The sequence below is a fragment of the Protobothrops mucrosquamatus genome, unplaced genomic scaffold (assembly GCF_001527695.2).
Source record: "Protobothrops mucrosquamatus isolate PMUCROS unplaced genomic scaffold, P.Mucros_1.0 scaffold83, whole genome shotgun sequence".
Lineage (NCBI taxonomy): Eukaryota > Metazoa > Chordata > Lepidosauria > Squamata > Viperidae > Protobothrops > Protobothrops mucrosquamatus.
Genome location: NW_015386460.1, coordinates 405,152 through 416,420, shown reverse-complemented (window position 1 = coordinate 416,420; position 11,269 = coordinate 405,152). Strand labels below are relative to the sequence as shown.

The 11,269-nt window shown below is 33.1% G+C and overlaps 1 long non-coding RNA gene across 1 annotated transcript in view; it reads right to left on the bottom strand.

Moving 5' to 3' along the window:
• Positions 1–3,166: 3,166 nt before the first annotated feature.
• The window catches only part of LOC107284377, a 24,481-nt gene continuing 16,378 nt past the window's right edge, over positions 3,167–11,269 (bottom strand). The window contains exons 2-3 of the long non-coding RNA XR_001548810.1: positions 9,126–9,222; positions 3,167–3,386 (exon numbers count right to left, since the gene is read on the bottom strand). This is a non-coding gene — a long non-coding RNA (uncharacterized LOC107284377). The remainder of the gene's footprint in view (positions 3,387–9,125; positions 9,223–11,269) is intronic.

The following is an 11,269-nucleotide window of genomic DNA, read 5'->3' as shown; positions in this document are numbered from 1 at the left end:
ATTAGTCAATTGCAAAAGACGGACTTACTAGGAACTGCTTCCATCCTGCGACGATATCTGTAATACCATCAAACATCCACATCTGCCTATCCCAGGTCCTTGGTAAGGACCCGATAGGTAGACAAAATGCCAAATCCCGTCTGAACATCCTCCATAATAACAACAACAACAATAATAATAACAATAATAAGGGAAAGTAGATAATGACAAGACCAGCAATGACTAATAGCAATAAAGTTGAAGAAAGAGACCAATTAGAAAGAGACTAATTCTGGCTGCACAAGACCAAGCCTTAAGAAGAAATTCGTACAAAGCCAGAAGGCACCTACAAAAACTGCTGCCTATGTAGGAGCTGAAAAAACAGTGGAACACTTGGTTAGATTGCGCAGATTGACTACAAGTAACAGCAATGAGTTTAGCAAAATCACATTTTTATATATAATTCTTTTCATTCTTTTATACATAAAACTCTTCTCATTCTTTTAAAAAAAGTATAAACAAGAGTAGCAGAAGAACTACCTCTCCTCTCCTGGCAACGAAAAATTCACAGGAGTGCAATTTTCTTGTTCTTCCTAATGTAATAATTCATAAAGTATGAAAAATCTACTTTATTTTGTAAATAATATTAAAATAATTTTTGGATTAATATCAAATATTATTTACTGTTAAATATTTCTTTCTTGTCACCATACTGAAATCATGCACACGTGCATGAATGCACATATGCACACATATATTTATTGATAATTTCAATTTTCATTTAATATATTAAAAGTTCATATACTGAATGGTTATATGTCATTTAACAAAGAACAGCAGAAGGAAGATTGATACAATCTCATTCTGAGATTGATCTTCTAAATGCCTGGCTGATTATAATTTTGATTCTCAGGTCTATCAAAGTAGCAGCTCATGATTTTGTGTCTCAGAAATTCTTGGAGATTTAATTATTCCATTCTTTAGTTTTCAATGTCTTAGCAAGCTCATTTTCAAGTGATAAAAAGCTACTTTTTTGTACAAAGAAGTTGAAAGGAAAACACATTTTCTATTTGCTTTTTTATGTAGGTGAATCTATCACATTTCATTTGAGACAATAAACACAGCTGTCCACATAATCCAAAGTCTTTTATCAAGTTCAAAGAGTCCTTTTCATTTATTTTACAATATTTAACATGAATAATAAATAAATGATTTTTTTTCTGAGCATATTCAATAAAAAGGTTAAATATATTTCAGAATTCTGATCCAAGGAATTATTAACTAAAACAGGAAAATAGCAACTAGAAAACAAAAACCAGCAACATTTTAAAATGAGAAATCTGAATCCTTTATTTTTTTTTTTATATTTGTAACAAATGAAAATACTGAATTAATGATTTGTGTATGTTCTGGGGAACAGTTGTATAACAGTAGCTAAAAGTATAGTTCTTGTAGCTAAAATTCAGTTAAAAACAAATTAATGTTTTACTACCATTCAAATAGGCTCTGAAATGTCTTTGGGAGGCCAGGGACTATGCTAATATTTGGGAAGCTGGGCTAAAAATCACAGCGGATGGAATAAAAAGATTACTTTCCTTCACCAGCATCAGGCTATTCTTTCAAGGATGTGTGAAAACTTACTTTCTTTCTTTCTTTCTTTCTTTCTTTCTTTCTTTCTTTCTTTCTTTCTTTCTTTCTTTCTTTCTTTCTTTCTTTCTTTCTCTTCCTTTCCCTTCCTTCCTTCCTTTCTCAATTAAAGGCTATCTGGGGTTTTTCATCATACTTCTGTTTTCCATTTCAAATTGACAGGAAAAAAATGAAGTGTTATCATTTTTTTAAATTATTTGGATGAATGCTATGAGAAGTTGACAAAATAGGGCACAAATGTTTGGATTTCAAGGTAGCCTCTCCTGTTCAAAAGAATATATGAGTTGTTGTATAAAACTGTAAATCTTGAACAGTTGACTGTTTATCTTGCATACATTTATGAACATGAAAAACAACCTTTATGGATTTCTGATGCTTACATTTTTCTTACTGGAAAAAAGGGTATTCAGCACGAACTGATATTAATATAACTGAATTACTACAATTTAATGTTTTATTCCATTTATTCAGGACATAAAAAGGTATGAACCAGTAGCACTTGAAAGCACCCTTAAAGTTTTCCAGTTCAAAATATATGGAAGCTTAAAATATTTTTATGTATGGAATGAACCAAAACGGCAATATCACATTTTATAGTTAGCCAAATTTGAATGAGATATTTATATCACATTCTAACCAAATCATTTGATCAGGGAAAAATCAAAACACCAGCCCTGTTTTCCTTTGGTGAATATTTCATCATTTCAATAAGAATTGTTCTTCCACTGTTTGTGTGTGAACCAGAAAAACTCTTCATTCTTTAAAAAAGACGTAAACAAGAGTAGCAGCAGATGTACTTGTCCTGGCAATTTAGAATTCACAGGAGTGCAATTTTCTTGTTCTTCCTAATGTAATAATTCATAAACTATGCAATATCTACTTTACTCAGTAATTCCCTTGTTATCATCAAAGAATAATATAATCCCCTCCCAAACAGCATACTTATCAACATCATATTTCAGTGCAAACAATATTGAATTTAAGGAGATTCCCTAAGGAGATTTCCAGAATGAAGATGTCTTCAACACACCTGACACACAGAAAATATTCAGGACTGTGCAAAATAATAATTCTTAGTGCAAAAGAAAACAAAAATTTTTTATCATCTCTCTCTCTCTCTCTCTCTCTCTCTCTCTCTCTCTCTCTCTCTCTCTCTGTGTGTGTGTGTGTGTGTGTGTGTGTGTGTATGTGTGTGTGTAGGTAGGTAGGTAGGTAGGTAGGTAGGTAGGTAGGTAGGTAGGTAGGTAGATAGATAGACAGACAGACAGACAGACAGACAGACAGACATATATCTTCAGTAGATTTTTTTCATTACTTACTACCTGACTTTTTATCTGAGGTTCTAGAAAATAAAGTGAAAATCTTCTATTCCAAAAGAATGCCAAGCACTGAGCTCTTAGCCCATAGCTCAGGGAAGCTGTCAGGGGATTCTTAGTCATTCATAACATCTCTGAATTCCTACAAACATGACACTGTTAACTCTTCTGCTTTTGGCAATCCATGCACTTTTAAGAGCAATGCACGGAAGCAATGTGCACATAATGATCCTCAAAAGATTCCATTAATTATCCCTGTAATATTTTAATGCTTTGTAGTTCAGATCACTTGAATAAACAGTCAGTTTAACAAATCTGTTTAAGCAAGAGCAGTGGACAGAGTCTGAATAATTTTTAATAAAACAAGAAAGGCAGTTTTATGTGTTTACTTACTGTTGGTTGCATAACATATGACGGATGGGGCATCCATGAAGTACTCTGAACCTGTGTATCAGAAAGAACAGCCTATTAGCTAAATGGCAAGAAAAAGGGAGGAAAAACCCTTTAAATAGTCTTGCTTTGAAAAAAAAGTAGATTAGAATGAAAATTTTGCGTTCCATTTTGAAAAATTTCATAACTTTAAATGTTTATATTCTATAATTATATAAGAGCTGGAAATAATACAGGTAGTCCTCAACTTATGACCACAATTGTGCCCCAAATTTATGTTGCTAAGTGAGACATTTGTTAAGTGAGTTTTGCCCCATTTTACGACTTCTCTTGCCACAATTGTTAAGTGAATCACTGTAGTTGTTAAATTAGTAAGATGGTTGTTAAATGAATCTGGTTTCTCCATTGACTTTGCTTGTCAGAAGGTCACAAAAGGGATCACATGACCCCAGGCACCGCAATCATCATAAATGTGAGTCAGTTGTCAAGCATCCAAATGTAAATCACATGACCATGGGGATGCTGCAACTGTCATAAGTGTGAAAAATGGTCATAAATCACTTTTTTCAATGCAACATTAAACATCACACAGATCTGAATAAACTACCTTGTACTCATGATCAAATGCAGGGCTGATATACATAGCAATCACCTGAGGAATATAATAAAGCTGAAATTGTACATGAACAACAATCAATACCACATATTATAACTAATATAAAGGAAGCAATATATATGATTGCAGGACCAAATAATGTTAATGTTAATTTTATATTAAAGGATTGTTGGATTTATGATTTGGAGACTTCAATCACTTATATTCATTACTCTATACTCTTTCTTTATAAAATGATATATAAATAAACAAAAATACTATTGTTTTTATTGTTTTAAATTTTTGTTAGAATTTTGATTGTAATATATTTTGTGAATTGTCATTGACTGAGATGGCCAGCTTTAGATATTGAATGAATGGATGGATGGATGGATGGATGGATGGATGGATGGATGGACGGAATGAATGAATACTGGAAATAATTCTTTGCTGATGCTTTGAGAATATTTAGTTGGTTTAATAAAGCAAAACAATTAGGGTTCATACTGTATTTTAAAAATATTAATTAGCTCAGAGATTGATGACGATCTTCTATTTTATAATAAATAGCAAGCTCATGAGGAAGAAATATACAGGTTCCATTTTGATAAGTAAATTTCAAATTAAAACCAGTTCAAAAATCAAAGAAATGTATTTTCTAATAATCCTGAACTTTTTGCAATTCTCCCCATTAAGAATAATCCTATTTTCGCAGTTTATGAGATCTTGTTTACTTTCAGACAACAAAGAGGCTTAATCAAGCTCAGAAAGATCAGTAAATAATATAATCAGACAGTAATAGGCTTTGGACTATCTAATGTAACATAAATATATAAGAGGTCACAAATCCAAGGTCACTGTTTGCTTTAAATTCTTCTGCAACTATTGCTCACTTTACAGAGCAGCAACTATAAGACAAATATCTAACAGCAACGATAACAAACTGGGGAATTATGCCAAGCCTCTTCCAATAACTTGTGGGGTATTACATAAGGGAGTGTAGAGTGGTAACCTCTGTATTATATTGTTCAAAATATTTCAAAATAGTACCAATATCAACACTCTTGTTCTTCCCATCTGTTTGGAAGTTACTTTTATGATCATTTAAAGTTTTACTGGCCAGAAATAGGGTAAAGAATATGCCTTGATCAACACTAATTAGTGTCCCAGTTGACCAACAAGGAAGCATCACTTTTCATATCTTTAAAACCTAATTGAGAATGGGTCTAGGACAATTGATGCTAGCCACATTGCTGCACTTATTCCACCACGCCCCCCCTGCCACAGCAGCCAATATTATACTCAGTGGGCCCTCCCCTGGTGCTCCTTCCCTGGCCATAGTCTGTTGGTGCTCTTGCCCCACCCCCTTGTTCCAGGTGATTCACTGAAAGACACTTGTCTCTGGGCAATTCATTGTGTGGGAAAATTAAATGTGCCTCTTGGTGGCCGGGTGAGGCAGGAAGCAGTCCTGGGCACTGGGCCGGAAAGAAAGAGATGTGGTGATTGCTATGCAGGGCAACTAGCTGTACAACACCTCCAGATAAGGGCACTTTGAAGCAGCAAAGGGGGCAAAGAAGGGCAGGATGTGAGATGGGTCCCTTCCTTCCAGCCTGACCCTCTGGGGCTTCCTTGGCCTTCATGGGATGGAGAAAGAAAGGTCATTCTGACCCTGACATTCCTGGTATGTGCCACTCCCTAATGGCAGTGCTGCAACAGTAGTGGTGATAGCGATGGCAGCAGCAGCAGTCCAGCCAGGGGTCACTCCTGCTCGGGCCAGGATACATTTGTAGCTGCGTGGAGCTAGAGGTGGTCCGCCTGCTCATGCAGCTGCCTCCAGGCCCCCTGCCCATCTTTTCTCCCCACTGTGTGGGTTACTTACTTTCTGATATTTTTAAGCAGGATGCTCTGTCTCGAGCTCCCTTCCATGCATGGGGTGCCCCTGCGCAGTCCCAGGCAGGCTGATGGCATGGGCTCCAAGCTACCTTCCCCACATGGGCTCCCCACATGCTTCCTGCTTCCTCGCTCCATGAATTCCACTGCTGCCTGAGACTTCTTAGGCTATTAGCAATTTTTTTCTTGCTATATTTTTATCTCTTCAAATATTTATCTCATCAGTCAATTAACTATTTGGTGGCTAAATAATTCTTTTCATGAAACACTTGTAAAACCTTTGAAACCAAGTATCCCAGATCTAATCATTCTCATATTTTATTTTATTTTCTCATTCCACCAACAGGTTCTATTTGACAAATTAATTTATTGTGATTCACCATATACTTGAAAAATTATCCTTAGTTGTTTAGAAAACTAAAGGTAACTTCAGTGGCACAGGTGGTAACCCTCCCAAGCAATTGTGGCCATCACCTTGGTTTTTAATATGTTTTTCTTATGTTGCTATACACTTTGTAATGTATTATTTCAAAAGTGCTTATATAATATTATTAAAGATTATTAACCATCTATTATTTAGATAGTATAAAATATGGAGAAGAAAGAAAAAAAGAAAAATATTCTACCAATATTAGTTACAATTTAGGATGTCATTAATGCAAACATAAAATAATACATTCAAAACTGAGTATAATAATAATAAAGAACCATTATAACAAGTATTTATTGTATAGTAGATGCTTCAGTCTTAATCTGATTACCTAATGTTAAAGTCTACATTGCATTGTTAACACACATTAGAAAAAAATAGATAAATAGAGCAAATTGAACAAGAATTACAATACAAAACTGTAGAAAGAAAACAAGAAAATGAAATATTAAAAAGAATTACTGGGTTTGTGACTCTTCCCTTTTGACACATTTTCTGATTCACAATATTTGCAGACATTTAAGTCCTCTTAGATGTCAGATAGCATTTAATTATACATACTATTTTGCATGATACGTTGTAGGTATGGGAACCATTTTTGCTTAAATTTAGTTAAATTTCTGTTGTGTACATATACTGTTAATTTTACTACTCCTGCATATTCTCCAAATCCCCAATCAGGTATTGTTGGAATTGTCCCTTTCTTCCAGTTTTAAGTGAAATTTATTATTGATACTGTAAGCATTTATCTAATGGAATTAATATTTCTTGTTGGTTTTTATTGATTTATAGATTATATGTAGTATGAAAACTTGTGGTTTCATTTCAAATTTAAATTCCAAGACTTTATGTATGACTTCCCAACACTTTTGAGGGTTTTTCCTCCCCCCCCATGTCTACCAGATGTGATAAAACAGCCCTTCTGACCTTTACTTGTGCCTGACTGATTCCATTTCCTTTCTTATTTGTCTATTTGGTATATAATAATCTATCTTTCTAATGTACTGACATGAACAGTTGAAATTTCATTAGGCCAAAATTATAAAAATTAAAATAAATCAGAATATATTCAAAGCTTAAGCTAATGCCACAGACTCTGCATGGAACAAACAAATTTTTTGTGCTACTTAATGTCATTTGTATAATCATTTTTATAAACATTATATAATTGATATAACTGTTTAATATGCCAATATGCAATTGCAGCAAATCATAGATACGTGACTGACTGAATTTAACTGGTATGTGTATAACAGGCATGCCTTCTTCCCTCGCCCTTGTCAGCTTTCTCTGTTACAATGAGGATATACTATAATTTAATGTCCTCTTTATCTACAAAATATCCAATGTTGGTTGAAAATATTATGCAAGGGCAAACACACTATGATAATACATTTACAAACTAAAAGTTGTGACAACTAATCATTCAGAAAACCAACTGATATTTAAAAGTGAATTTTAAATTATTGTTACAAAGGAAGAATTTGCACTAGGCATGCTATGCTACTTATGCAGTTGTTACTTGAAGCCCTCATACACACCTTAAAAAATGGACACGATGAAGAGATCACTCAGGTATTTAAAATAGTGAAAAAGCAGTTTGCCAGATGTATCACGTCAAACCCACCCCATTGCCGGCAATGGGAAAAAGTCGTGATATGTCACAACACATCATATGACGTTGCGAGTTTGACACCCGTGTATAAGTGCCTTGCAACAAATGGGATAGCTATATTGATTCAAGAGAGGGTATCTTGTATGCATTTACATTCTGTTTTATTTATTATTTTATTTATTTTATTTTTTGGATTTATATCCCGCCCTTCTCCCGTAGGACTCAGGGCGGCTGACAATCTATTTAAAATACATACAAAACAATACAAATTTAAAATTAGTTAAAAGGAATATTTAAATATTTGTCGAATTTAAAATATAATTAAATTTTGATGGGGTATAAGTCATAATTCCAGTGCAACTTTAGCTCATAGTAAAAATACATACATTGCTTAGTTAAGAAAGCATGTTTCTATTATACCAAATACTTAACAGGAGTCATAGCTACTGTTAGTGTTATGGTAGCTGTGGGAAGTAAAACAATATGAGTTTTCAACAGAAGAGTATATATGTAGCTCAGGGTTGACAAGAAACAATGGTTGGAAATTGATCAAAGAGAGAAGCAACCTGGAATTAAGGACAAAATTCCTGACAGTGAGGACAATTAACCAGTGGAACAGCTTGCCTCCATAAATTGTGGGGGCTTCACCATTGGAAATTTTTAAGAAGAGGCTACACAGTAACTTATCTGAAATGGTATAAGTTCTCTTCCTTGAGCAGGGGGCTGGACTAGATGACCTCCAAGGCCCCTTCCAGCTCTTTTCAGATCAGTTTTTAACTGTGAGGTCCTTGGTGCTTTCTAAGATTGATTATTTGCTTATAGACATTTTATTACCCAACTATCTAATAGCAATGTTACCACTGTTTCTGACCATCACCTTGTTTAAAAGATACATTTAGATTATGTAAACTGAAAACTTAATTTACGGAAGTATCAGTGTAAATTTTCTGAGATAATATATGTGGTAATTTTTAACAACAGGTTAAAGGAATTCTTACTCTAATATGATAATTAGAACAATAATGTCTGAAAATTAAACTGATATAAATCCTTGGGTTTGTACTAACAATTGTTTTCTTCTTACTTTATGTAAACCGCCACAACCAGAATACATCAAGAATTGTAAATAACTCTCATTTTTAAGTGCTACTAAATAGAAAACCTAATGTGCAGGTCTGGACTATATGTTGTATATATTTACCATCCATTGATATTCAGGTCACAGATACTGACTTAGGGGTATATGAGGCGATTCAAACATACCTGATATGTGGAGACAGGGGAAGCAGCAATGAATGGCGTGATAGATGTCTGTGGAATCATGCGGTTTGTAGCAATACTGTACGGTGAGGAATAAAATCTGCGAACAAAACAAAAAAAGGAAGAAAAAGAAAAAAGAGGTAATGGACTGACATGGACTGCTTCATAAACCATTACCAACTGAAAATAAATATATCTTTATTCTCTACTTTAATTATTGTTAACCTTGTGGAATATTGATTAGAAGAGAATAGTGGGATATAAATCAGATAAATTAATAAAATAAAGTAGTAAATGGGAATCACCCATTTATGCTCCTGCCTTTTCATTAGCAATATGCTTTTTAAAAAAAACAACAACAACACTGGGCTAATTTTTGAACTATGATCAAGACATTGGGAGAGTTTAATTAAAAACTTGTTTTACTCAGATTTCTAACTAACTATGAAGTCAGAGACTAACCAAAATAAAGTTGAAATAAGATCCTCATCTTCTTTATTTCATATTAGCCTTGGTAATAAGGCTAATATTTTTCATAAAATTTATGTTTATTGTATTTGGTACACAATCCTTCATATTGCAATGGTACACAGTCCCTTTTAGAAGGGAAGAGGTCTGTTTGAAATAGGAACATAAGAATATATACTGTCTTCATGGATTTATAATCCATATTCAATGGATATGAGGAACCAGGGATATCTGCTGTAGGATGATGAAGAGGAGGTTGTGAAAAAGAAAAACAATATGGCAACCACAGCTGTGCAATCAAGGCAATATTTTATCCTAGTCTTATTATACCAGCCTTCCATCACAATAAAAAAAACCCAAGTGCTAACCCCTACTCTGTTGAGGAATTTTGTAGGTTTTATTTGTGGAAACAGTAATTAAAATGTGCGTATTAAGGAACAACATCCATATTAAAAAAATAAATAGTTTTTTATGAACAGTTTATAAAATGTACACACTTAAAAGGTATTATCAAAGTTAATCTTAAAATCATTGAACATAATTAATTGTATTAACTATTGTGTTGTCTTTTTTTGGTTTTCTTTTGTTGAATTTTGAGATGGTTGAAGAAATGAGTCAATGTGAACACTGCACTGCTGATGGTAAAATGAGAAAATATGAATGAAAACTGACAGATTTTTGTCTTCATTGATTTTTTTAAAGGCTTCATCAACATCTGGGAATGAGAGGTTTACTTTTTCCCCATAAAGCTGTAGTAGCAATTAAGGCCAGATGAAGCCTTAATTTCTAAGTCTGCAGTTACATATTTACCTCAAAACAGGACAGATGAGAGACAGATATATGCAGAAATGAGAATAGTGTAAAGTTGGAACTTGATAACAGGTGATAATTTGTTGACAAATTAACTTGATGCTAATTAATTGCTTTGGAAACTTAAAAGGAACAAAAAATTCTGTGCCAAAAAAATGAATAGCATTATGATTTACTGACGTACTGAATAATTACATGGATAATTACAATTCTGTAATTATCAAAATTCTGACTTTATCACCATTCCACTCTTTAGATTAATTTAATTACTGATAATTTAACTATTTTTTTTTAAAGTATCCCATACAATTCTGTCAAACTCTATTCATGATTAATGTAATTGATCAAATTTCCTAATAACTAAAAATCATTAGTTTTTGAACACATTAGAATAAATAAATAATATTAACCAGTTTAAAGGTAATTAAAGCCATGGATTGAAACTAAGCCAAACTTAAATTCACTTTTAGTTTCCAAAATACTGGGTAAGCATTCTTAAAAAAATTATTGCAGTAGTGAATATTTTTCATTGTAATAAAAAAAATGCCTTTTATTCAAAAACTTGGATCCTAAAATGTTTCTGTTTTGCAATAATGCTGGTGAAAGATCAATTTTAAAATGAAACTGATGAGAAATAAACTAAAAATGAACTAATTAACATAGAATTAGAATATATATATATATATATATATATATATATATATATATATATATATATATATATATATATGTTTTCTGAGGTTTTCGCGGGTGTTTGTATGTAGGTCTTTAGTTATTCGGGTTTTCTCCCGCGTAGAATTAAAAGTACCTTGGCGACGTTTCGACGAAGTCACATTCGTCATCTTCAGGCTGGTGTCTTCAGCTTGGTG